The 12564-nt window shown below is 40.8% G+C and overlaps 1 protein-coding gene across 4 annotated transcripts in view; it reads right to left on the bottom strand.

Moving 5' to 3' along the window:
* The window catches only part of PTPRE (protein tyrosine phosphatase receptor type E), an 85862-nt gene that overhangs the window by 50027 nt on the left and 23271 nt on the right, over positions 1-12564 (bottom strand). The window contains exon 1 of one of the 4 annotated variants that reach the window (XM_029962024.1): positions 2095-2114. The exons of the other annotated variants lie outside the window; for them this stretch is intronic. The gene's annotated coding sequence lies outside the window, so the exon portion shown is untranslated. Of the gene's footprint in view, positions 1-2094; positions 2115-12564 lie in introns of those variants that run through there. 4 annotated transcript variants of the gene reach the window in all.

The raw sequence follows: 12564 nt of genomic DNA on the forward strand, positions 1-12564 counted from the left end.
AAATTAAATAGCAAGCCCTGGAGTTGTCAGAGATGTAAAATCTGAGCCTGCAGTGTGGCTGTACAGGCAGCTCTTGGAGCTGCATCAAATCCCAGGGATGCAGGCACTCCAGGCTGCCCACAGAAACTGCAGGCAGCGTCCATGGGATGCTGAGAGCCTGCATCCCTGGAATTCCCATGCACACCCATCTCCAGCATCTCTGCAAACAGTGCTGAAAGCTTTAACACGTGCCCTGGGCCTGCACTGAGCAAATCCAATCCCTCCTGAATGAACCATCTGCAGCTTTTCATGCATAACACAGGATTTTGAGGGTTCTTGGCAGGGGGGAGAAGATTTTTCTTTGCTCCAGTCTGAAAAAGAATTAGTATCATGAAAGAGGAACAACAGCAACAACAAAAAAATTGAACCCCAAGAGGAAAATGCTGACACAGGCTGGGGAAAGCTGAAAAATGACTTTGCTATCAAGGTCTGACACCCTGAGCTCTGCAGCAGCTGGGGGAGGATAAATTCAGCAGAACTCCCAAGTCTTCCCCAGAATACAGATTATTAGGGCAATTCACCACTGAAACCACCTTTGTAGTGGTTTTCCCATCATTTGATGGAAATTTTCCACTGGAATTTTCTGTTATTTCAGTTCAGATCAGCCTTGGACTGGGAAAATTCAAGAAAACCCAATAAAACAATGTTGGGCTGAGCTGAGTCCTTGGAGCATCTTTCAAAGTCTAAAGCCTTATCAAACTTTAAGCTTGTCCTTTCCATTTGAAGAAAGGGAAAGATACTGAAGGAGAAAACCAAATTACTGTCATCTTTTTGGGGAGAAATCCTCCCTGAGACATGTGTGATGCTCAGGCAGCTGCTCCCCCACCAAAAATCAGCCAAAATAAAGAAGGATTAAGGGGTAAGGCAGGAAGGCACAATTCAACTCTTGGAATTTCCATTTGAAACACCTGTACACCATTCAGAATTTACTATGCTGGCCACATTCTCTTAAAATAAATTTCAGTAAGGGGAGCTCAGAGAGTACTTTCCAAGTTCAGCTCGCTGGACACAACTCAGTCAACTAAGCCCAGCTTAGCAGGTGACCAACCTGGGCTGAACTCAAACATATTAATTAAATCCTTCTCCCGTGGTTTATAATATATTTCAGTGCACTGGAATTCAACATGCTAAATGTTTTGTTGTGTTATCTAATATGCTTTAAAATACTCTGGAATTAACTAACAGGCATAGAAAAGTCCAGCTTTTCACCCTCTCAGCAACATCCCCTTGCAATGGGGCCAGGAAATAGGGAGCTGGGGGGAGGTGAAGCACTAAGAAAATAAATAATAGGGAAGATTTTGGTGTCTAGAAACACCCTGCACTGTTATATATCATCTCCCTGTATCTTACTAAAGGTTACAGGCACTTTTTAGTATAAGTTGAACAATACAGACAATCAGCTGTAAAAATAGTTTTATATCAAGCTTAGAAAAAAGGATAAAGGTGTTTTTCTCCTCACCTCCTCTCAAGTTTTTCTCCACACCACTACTGGCACAGTTAAGTTTAAAAATTGAGCTGCAAATGTGAAAATGATGCTCAGTGTCACCTGCAAAGTACATGACAGTTGAACCTCACTTCAGATAAATGATTCTGAAATCAAAGATACAGAGAGCTGGGGTCAAATCTAACAAAAAAGATGATGATCCCTGATGGCTGCACTGATAACAGACACAGAGCTGCATAAATTATCGACAGCTACACCACCAGAGATGTCCTTTCCAGATCTAACTTGCCTCCCATTCATCACCATGATGTCACTTTTACAGCCTTACAAATTGATGGATTCATGGTAGTTCCTTTAAGCAGTGACATTCATATTGCAAAGCCTGGCTCTTGATGAGCTGTAAAAAGTGATTTGTCACCACTTCAAGTGAGAGCTGGAAAGATGGACTCTCTCCCAGAGCTCCCACCTCACCAATTCAGGTTTCCATGTGGGGCAATGGCTATAAACTGGCAGAGGGCGTGGTTAGATGGGATACTGGGAAGGAATTCTTTATTCAAAGAGTGGTGAGGCCCTGGAATAGGTTGCCCAGAGAGACTGTGAATGTCACACACCTGGAAGTGTCCAAGGCCAGGTTGGACAGGGCTTGGAGCAATCTGGGCTAGTGGAAGGTGTCCCTGCCCATGGCAGTGTCCATGAGCATCTGGACACTGAGTATCAAAGTGAAAATTGGAAAACTTAGACTCTGTTAATTAGAAAAAATATTTTCATTCTCAACTGTAATTCCAAATATACAGAAAACCTCAGAAAAATTCATTTGCCTTCTCTAATTAAATTGCCCCAATGCTGCTCACTTCAGGCAGGAAAAGGCTGAAGCATCAAAAAGCACACAGATAATTCTTCTTCCCTAACTTTTGTCTAATGTTGGATGGCTTCTAATCTTTCCTTGTGAACGAAAATATAAATTTCATTACTGCAACATTATTAAACTGGGGGTTTTTTCTCCATCTGAAAACCCAGTACCACCATCTGAGCATTCCAACTGTCAATGAGAACAGCCCCAGGCTCTGATCTGCAGGAACTTAATCAATTAGTAATTAATCAGAAACAAAGCTGAGTAGTAAAAAAACAAGCTACACAGTTGTTATAGCTGCAAAAATTAGGTTTGTGACTACTGGTATCTGTGGGCAGCCCTTGCATGCACACAGAGCACAGCCCAAGCTCATGATTTCTTATGCAAGTCCACAGAAAGTTTTCCTTAAAAACATTATTTTTCCTTTTTCTCCTTGAAGTGACATGACAAAACTTCTCTCCCCAAATATACACCTCTTCTCCATACATCTGCAGGATGACAGGATGCCTTGTGACAGGCACAGTTGCTGCTTTACCCAGCTCCTTTACACTCAGATCACTCTTAAACCAAAAAAAAAAGTTATTTTGCCTCCAAGATAAACCTCTCTCCATCCTTGATTTCTGGAAAATTCTTCACAGGCAGCACAGTTTGCTGAAATTATTATTTAATTTGATTTTCATCCTCACAAATACTTGACTAACAACATCCTACAGCCATGCCCTGTACGACAAATGGTTCTTCAACTCAGGGAAGGACACGCCAGAATCTCCACAAGAAATCCACATTTTTTGTGTTGTAGCTTTGCAGAAGAAACAAAGACTTTGCAAACACACCCATGATTACTCTGACCCCCCTTCCCAGCCTCTGCTACACCTCCCTGATCACCAGTTCTTCTCCAAACCACAAGCAGCAGCCTCAGGGCTCTCTGGGGACAGGCAGGTTACGGGGGGAGCTGAGAGCAGGGAGAGGGACTGACAGGAAGCAGCAAGTGAGTTCAAGTGGAAGAAAACTAAAATACACACCAGAGAGTACATTTGCAGCCACTTCAGTGCATTAGAGATGCCACTTACAAATGTGAGAACATCAGAAAACAAAAAGAAAAGTCACTGTTCATGGTGTGTAAAAAATTATTGACAGGATTGCCTGAGTAAATTAAAATGATTCTGCACGTGGGCTTTCTGAGTATTAAGGAAATTTGAACTGTTACAGCCAGAAAAATCACTGAAATATTAATTAAAAATTAACAAAAAGCATGATATTCAGTCCAACACAGTGCACTTTAGATCTGCTCTGTGCCTTCATGCTGAGTTCACATTAAAATATACAAACGACCAAACCAGTGACAAACTGAAACTGTGTAATAAACACAGAATAAAGTAAGAAAAATCCATGCAAATTTATTGGGTTCTGTAACCTTAAATATCTCCAAACCTCCTACTGATTTAGAGGACTAAAAACCTCACTTTAATGGAAGAGTTCTCAGATAAACATGTATTTAGGTCAATGACTTCCCCGCCTTCTCCAAAAACTGTTCCACTTACCCAAAATACAGGAATCTCTCTGCAGTGGAGCTGTTTGTCTTTGGAGAGTATGTATCATTAGATCAGGCAGCCAAGGGCACATTATTTATTTAGTTCTGAGGGTTTTGCTAAATAATTACATCAAGATTTTTCTTTCTTCAATGCCACCTAAATATAAGTAGCAACCTTCAAGCCACAAATACGTTTGCTGGTCAACTGGAAATTTGAAAGCCTGGAGGGAAATAGAATTATAGAGTCGTTGGATTGGAAGGGACATTAAGGACCATCTGATTCCACCCCCTGCCCTGGGCAGGGACACCTTCCACTAGCCCAGGTTGCTCCAAGCCCCGTCCAACCTGGCCTTGGACACTTCCAGGGATGGGGCAGCCACAGCTTCTCTGGGTAACCTGTGCCAGGGCCTCACCACCCTCACAGGGAAGAATTCCTTCCCAATATCTCACCTAAATTCCCCCTCTTCCAGTTTGAACCCATTCCCCCTTGTCCTATCACTACAGCTCCTGATCAAAGTCCCTCCCTGGCTTCCCTGTAGGCCCCTCCAGGTACTGGATGGTGCTGTGAGGTCTCCACACAACCTTCTCTTCTCCTGGCTGAATTTAATAATCTATTTACTCACTGTTCATTAAAACAACACATTTATGCCATAAATGTTGTGTTGTAGATCTGATTAGGCACCAGGGATCTCACAGCTATGGAAGTCCCACCATACACAGCCTTAGCAAGGACAGGTGATCTTCTCATAAATCTGTGAGATGACTGCACCACCCTCACCAGGCTGATATGGTCTGGATAATCAGAAAAGAGCTTCATCTATTTTTAGGTCTGTTTCCAAAATTTACACATCCACAAAGGACAAAATTGCGCCAAAGAGTGCAAATTATCTGAAATGCATCAATCTATTGACAAGAAAGCCAGGAAGAGACATCATGAGCATTGACAGCAAAGCCAAACTTTAGAACTTACGGACATTTATGACGCTCACAGAATTATAAAACTACATATACATAGTTTTATATATTTATATACAGAATATATAAATATTTATTTATATACGTTTATATATAGACGAGTGAGCTTTTCTTGCTGCAAAGAAGAGGATTATAAATTCAGTATCACCACTATAGTTAGAAAATAAACTGTTTCTGCTGCAGTTATAATTCTGGGAGTGCCATAAATATCCATAAGTTCTATAGTTTTTTTATAAAAGACAACATTATATCCACCTTTGTGTGACAGCCATCCTACAGCACTTGCCGTTCAGCCCAAGACACATCAGAAACACAAAAGGGATGCAGAAGCTTGACTGAGAGATTTAGAAGCTTCCCCTGCACAACCAGAGACCTTGCAGGTCATCACCACCCACCTTCCCACAAGGTTTTACTTCCAGCTCAAATGTAGAAGCATCACACACCACATTGCAGGTTTTAAATATCACTGAAAACCCACTGATTTATTCAAAAGGAGCAAAGTCATTAAGGCACTATGAATATTTGCATACACACAGCTAAACTTAAATGCCAAGCATTTTTACAAGAGTTTCTGTTAAAAAACTAGGTTTAAAACACTAATGTAGGACAAATATGGATCATGTTAGTGCAGCAAAGGGCAGCTTTCCCAAGTCAGGTCCCAAAGCAGATTTGAATATGCAGTGGCATTCCTGCAGGCAGGATTCCTCCCCAGGAGCAGGATTTAGCACATCCCCACTGAGCTTCACCAGGTTCCTGCTGGTCCAGGTGCCTCTGGTAGATCACCAGGTTTACCAGTCACCCTTCCAGTTGGGTGCTGTTGGCAAACTGGGCCCTGCTCCATCAGAATCCCACAGAATTTTAGATGGGTAGGAGAACAGCATCTAAAACTACAAATTACTTCCACTGCTGCCCACACACTCAGGAGTCATATTCACCAGCTCAGAAACTCGAGGAGAGGGAGCTTTTCTTGCCCCAAAGAAGAGGAGAGGATTATAAATTAAATATCACCACTATATTTAGAAAATAAACTCTTTCCGCTGCAGTTATAATTCTGGGAGTGTCATAACATTTTGAGTTTCCTTGGAAATATTATCTGCAGGAAAAAAACCCATATTTAAACATGGTACATTCTCACTTATGTTCTTCAATACAGTTGTAAATGTAACTTAAAACCCCTTCCTGGGAAAATGTGGTGTAAGGATTTGGTGTCAGTCACTGTTCTTGCCCCGGGCTGTACCAACCCTGCATCCCTGACACTCCATCCACACATTTCCTAACTCCCATCTTTTACTATTCCAAGTCCCAATAAACTCAGGGGATTTTTTTTTTTTGGTTGGTTTATTTGCATTCTGAATAAAAAAAAATATATGTTTTTCTCATCAGAGATCAGCAGAATGAAGGTTGGAAGATGCTGAATGGCCTCCTCTGATGTGAGCAGTTCACACTTGACCTTCTGTTTTCCTTCCTGGATATTTATATCCTGTTGGCTCAGAAAACTGAATAACAGCACAGTGCACACACAGACCTGCTAAAGTGAAGCTTAGAACCTTCTCCTAAAAATGTGTCCATGGCACTTGGTTCTAACAGTTTTTTAGTGATAAATCACTAATTTTCAGTTTTTCTCTCTTGGCATTTGATCTCATTAAATAGATTATTCCAACCAAAATTTATCACCTCAGTAACTCTAAGATATCACCTCAAAAGGCAAGGATTAGTATTTCAAAGACACAACATTAATCCTAAAGAATTCTTCCCTGTGAGGGTGGTGAGGCACAAGTTACTCAGAGAAGCTGGGGCTGCCCCATCCCTGGAAGTGTCCAAGACCAGGTAGGACAGGGCTTGGAGCAACCTGGGCTAGTGGGAGGTGTCCCTGCCCATGGCAGGGAGTGGAACTGGATGGGCTTTAGGGTCCCTTCCCACCCAAAACATTCTGGGATTCTATGAAATCACAGACTCTGAAATGTAACAGCTGTAAAATCCAGAGCACTGGTGCTTTGAACCACAAAGGGCTTGACTCAACATCACCATAACCCTTGAAAAAGGAGAACATTCCCATATCATTTCTAAAATGCACAGATGGATATGAAAGTGCAGTTTTATGGCTCATTTCTTCATCAAAATGAAAACTACTTAGAAAACAGTGAGTTTTCATATATAAATAACTGCCAAAGAATACTATTGTGATGCAGGAACACTCATTGCTAAGACATTTTTAGAATTTTTATTTGTCTCTATACTCTATAATCTTTAATTCCTTTTAATCAACAGCAAGTATACTGTTTATCTGAAAGTAAACCAATTTTCATTTGGTAATAAAGCAGCATAATATGTACAAGAAAAGCAAGGGACCAAAGAGAAATGGGGAAGAGGAAGGGATTACATTTTAAATGAGGACAAAAACTCTGATCTAGGCAATCTGTTGCTTTCCAAGGAAAGTGAATGTATCTATCAGCACTTGTAGGAAACACTTCAATATTCATTTGCATTGCAGAGTAGCTCTGCAGCACACACTGAACTCCAGAGGGTAAATATACTGTACTAAAACTATCTGCATTGTGGCCACATATAAATTACCTCATTATATTATTTTAATTGAGAAGAACTTCAGGAAAATGGCAGCTGGGCAGAAATTTTGAATGGATCTGCTGAAATGCTTTAGAAATACCCCAAAACAGGGATTCCACCTATTCAATATGTCAATCAACTTTGAGCAAAGTACGTATCCCATTAGGAAAGCAGCCTAATGCTTGTGGCAATGGAAGCACTAAGCCTGTAATACTTCTCCCTTCTTGTTAAGCACAGGATTACAATCCCTTCCCATCACTGTGTTTTTCTAACCACTTAAGCTAATACAGTCAATACATATTTATTGAAATTCTCCATGCAAACCCAGCAAAGCCCTTGGAGATTTAAGCCAAAAGCATTAAAATTATCTTTAAGTATTCTTTGGGGCTGTTCTAGACATGTCTTTCATAATCTCATCACTAATGTGATAATCACAGAGTAATTCTGAGGGCTCAACTGCAAACTCACAGAGCACTCTCAGAAATGTTCAAGAACAGCTGAAAATGTTCTGGTTTGATGTTGACCTGGGCACAGTTCTTTGGAAAAAATATCACTTCAAACACTGTTCATACTTGTACAGTGTCCTCGGAGACCTTCTCGTTCAAATGCGGTTCAACCTCAGGTTACAGGAAATATTACATGACTTTCTATTAGAAGTGTGGCCAGGGATTCTTCTCCATCTTTTAGTGACAGTGAACTACACTGCACTGCAAATAGGAATGATGGGCAGGGCTCTGATTAAAAAATAAAACAGTTTTTTTCCATAGAATCATGGAATTGTTAAGATTGGAAAAGCCCTCTAATATCATCAAGTCCAACCATTCCCCTGGGACTGGTTTAATATCATAGCAGCAGTGATAACTTTGAAAAGAATAAATGATCAAAATTATGTGTATTCAATATTCATTTTACCTACACATTCATAAAAACCCCTAGAACATTCCACTTTCTCAGGAAGGAAACAGAGCTGATGGATCCCACAAACAGAGGAAAACCACCACAGGCTTCAAAAGTTAATAATGAGAGGGAAGGGGTAGAGGTCAGGTCTTTATTGCCAATTCCAAGTCCTCCACCTCAGAAAAGGCAAATTTAATGAAATATATTTAATTTAAATATATTTCTTGATAACAGGATAATGCTAAGATTGCACTTAGGAAATAAAGTTAAAATGTTTGTCTGAGTAATGATTGGCTCCTTACCTTCTTGAATTCACAATAAACCTTGGAAAAAACTCTTCTTATACACTACAGTGGAAGCAGAACTTCCTAAATTATGCAGAGGGCTAAAAATATTTCAGCGAGTTCCCTCAAAATCTAATGTTTCTGTGAGAAAAGCAGTTTTCCCACAGACAAATTCACGGCATCCACATTTATAATTTATAACCAGTTCATATTTACTTCTAAATCCCACAGTGTGAAACACCACACCTTCAAAATTGGGTATAAAGGTACTTGGGGAAGGGTAAAAATCATAGAAAAGTTCAGGTTGGAAAAGACCTTAAACCACCCTGATGGCAGCACAGGATTCACCCTTCTTCTAAAACAAAAATTGAAATAACATAAAACAAATAACAAAATAAAATAAAGCAAAATCTTCATCCAGCATCCCAAGGAAACTTGATTTCCAATTAGAAATTTTAGTACGTCCTTGAAGTTTTCCATCTCACATTTGTGGGTTTGGCTAAGCAGAAGTTCTGTAAAATATGTGTTATTAAAATGCCATATGCAATATCATATGGTATTTTCTTACAGAGTGCAGTTTTGTAGCTCAAGAGGACAAGAAATGGTAATTCCATGCAAAATAAGCCATGACTCAACAGCACTCTGCTTTTGCAATTATAGAATTCCTCATTTTTATTTACATGTTTCTGAGCTCTGTTAAATAGTTTAAAAACTTTCTGGTTAAAAAAATTTAAGAAGGCAAAAAAAAAAAAAAGAAAAAGCCATTTCAGAGATTTGTGTATAAAGAAGTTGAGAGAACTGATACCTTGAGGACTAGCAAAGGAGTCCAATATTAAAAATAGGGATATCACATTCAGAAAATTACTGGATGCCCAGATACTTCCTCCAATGTTGTAAAATAATAAAAAAAAAATAACTAGACCTTAAACTTCACTCAGAAAATCACAGAGTTCTGATTTCTCATTGCATGGGGGCTGCACACAAACTTGAGGACTGCAACAGCCTTTTTTTAATCTTGCATTTAATAGCTGTATAAATTTAATTAATGCAGCATTTCTTCTGTTTTTTTGGCTTAATCCCATTTACTTTTCTTGAAGCTTGCAAGTCCCTTCACCTGAGCATCACATCTCCACTGCCCTTTGGTTTTGTTGCAGAGAAACTTGGAAGCGGGGCTGCAATCGCACGCCAATAATAATTCTTGGCTGCAACAAAATTTGCTCTCTCTCTTTTCCTAGAATGGCCCTTATTTGTGCTGGTTGCCATAGTGATGTTGCAGCAGAGCTGCTCCGGGTTTCTGTGGCTTCCCACCTGGTCATGGTGCAAACTGGGAGAGGAGCCCTTGGTACAGGTCCCTCCCCAGAGCATCCGTGTCCTGCTGGGGTGGACAGGGCTGAGCTGCAACCAGCTGGTGCTTCGTGAGCTGTCAGGAGCTGATACATTAAATTGCAAGCAGAAATCTCTGCCCCTTCCTCACTAATTGGAGCTTTCTCTCCCACAGCTCCTAGTAGAGTCCAAGTAGGAACATTTTCCTAAACCTCTAGAGGTGGAATTCATCCCCATCCACTTCTTATGCTCTTGTTTCCCACCAAGACAAGGTTTGCGATGCTCCTGTTGCTCTGCACAACTTGGACACACTAAAAAAAACTACTTGAGAACATTCTGCATTTATTCCAACAAAGTTCCTGCTGAATTGGAACAAGAGATGCATTTTTTCCCATTATTCATATTAATTTAACTTCCAGTCAGACTTACTTTCAGCAGACCCAAAGCAACACAATTTCTCCTTTCAGACAAGTTCAGGCTTTAGATGACTCCATTACTAAGAGGGGTAATAGGGAACAACGGACTTCAACTCATCAATTGAGGCAGACAAAGGTACAAAATCTCATCGCCTACAGTGCTTTAGTCTGGAAAAAGAGGATAGGATAGGGCAGGATAGGATAGGATCAGATCCCTGGTCTGTGTAAATGTACACATACATTTCCACCCACTATTTACACATTATTCGACTTTCAGACTAGAAAACCCAAAATGAAAATACAACCAAAACCAGTTTACATCCTAGAGCTCTTTTCAATAAAAAATAAAATTCTTAAATTAAGGAGAGTCAGAGTAAGTGTTAACTTAACACTTCCTGATGCCAAAGTTAAAATAACTGTGTGCCAAGACATGCTTACAAATTTAAAAGTCAAAAAGAACCCCACAGACAAACTGAAAAGTCCCCAACAAGCTGCGGGTTTTGTTTTGTTCTCTTCCTTTCATAATCATGGGAAATCATATGATCCCAATGGAGTCATGAGGATCAGGGCAGTGACCACCCCCCAGTGCTGGGCACTGCTGAGGGACCTCCAATCCTGGGGACAGTTCTGGGCCCCTCAGACAGGAGAGACATTGAGGGGCTGGAGCATGTCCAGGGAAGGGAACAGAGCTGGGGAAGGGTCTGGAGCACCAGGAGCAGCTGAGGGAGCTGGGGGGGCTCAGCCTGGAGAAAAGGAGGCTCGGGGGGACCTTCTCACTCTCTGCAACTCCCTGACAGGAGGGGGGAGCCAGGGGGGGTCAGGCTCTGCTGCCAGGGAACAAGGGACAGGATGAGTGGAAATGGCCTCGAGTTGTGCCAGGGGAGGTTTAGACTGGATATTAGAAAAAAATTTCTTCATGGAAGGGGTTGTTAAGCATTGGAAGTGGCTGCCCAGGGAGGCGGTGGAGTCCCCATTCCTAGAGGTGTTCTAAAGAACAAGCGGACGTGGCACTTTGCGATATGGTTTAGTGGGCACGGTGGGATTTGGCTGAAGGTTGGACTTGATGATCTTGGAGGTCTTTCCCAACCTTAACAATTCTATGATTCTATTTCAAAATCACATGTTCTTAATGGACTGGTCTGTGTGTGCAGTTCCTTGCAGCAACGTGTCAGTTGTACCCACGTGCCCCAGAACAACAAAGCCTGTTTAACGCACTGCCCTTCGAATACAAAGGGGGTTGGAGAGATTGAAAACAAAAATTAACAACGAAAGCTGCCTCCTTCCCTTGTACTGATCACATTTCAAAGAAAAGAGGTCACATCAATTCAGCTGAAGCTGGTTTAAAGTGTGTATTTAGGTTATCCTGCACATCAGCACTGTCAGCACGACGAGCAGACGCCTGGCTGGGTGTAAACCCCCCCTTGTCTTGCTGAGCAAAGTGATTCCTGCACCTTAGAAAGATCATTAAACATCGTGCTCAGCAAGCCAGGTAACACAGCAGTGATCAAAATAATTAAATAATAAGTTATGAACTTACTATATAAGTATATACACTAAAAATTTTGGGGTATAATGAATATTATTAGGAAAATATTTAAGAAGCTAAAGGAAAACGAATCCCCAGCACTGAAACAAGAATTCCATCACTGAGTCTGCCCACAGACAAAGCTCTCAGGGCTGCTACACCCCCCCCCCCGAATACCCAGAGCCCACAAGAGCCAGTTGGTTTGGAACATGAAGGTCTTCATCTGCAAGCCAAGCTGACAGCAAACATATGCTCAAGTGCTGCCGATGCTGACAGCAAATTTTGTAATAATAAATATTAAATAACTACATATATTCAAGAAATATAATTGAATAATATTATTGGAATAATTTTACCAAATAATATTTAACAATATATTATGAAATAATACTGAATAAATAATAAATATGTCGCTTTTTTAATTTCAGTTGTGCACAGACTGGGTTACAGTAAGTGCCCACACCAATGAACATCACACGGATCTCTCAGCTGCTTGTCTGAAGGAGACAAACACTGTTACAACATTATCATCATGAATAACCACCTGATAGGTTGATATTCCATCATTGACAATACCAAGGTCTTTTCTGAGCCCACAGACTAAGAGTAAATGAAAATGAAAGGTTCTGCTTCCTCCAGACCAACCTCATTTACACCATTTCAACACTCCTGATACATTTCTCTGTGTGTGACATTTCCCTTTTCATCCCAACTT

The sequence above is a fragment of the Manacus vitellinus genome, unplaced genomic scaffold (assembly GCF_001715985.3).
Source record: "Manacus vitellinus isolate BGI_N305 unplaced genomic scaffold, ASM171598v3 scaffold_40_pilon, whole genome shotgun sequence".
Taxonomy (NCBI): Eukaryota; Metazoa; Chordata; class Aves; order Passeriformes; family Pipridae; genus Manacus; species Manacus vitellinus.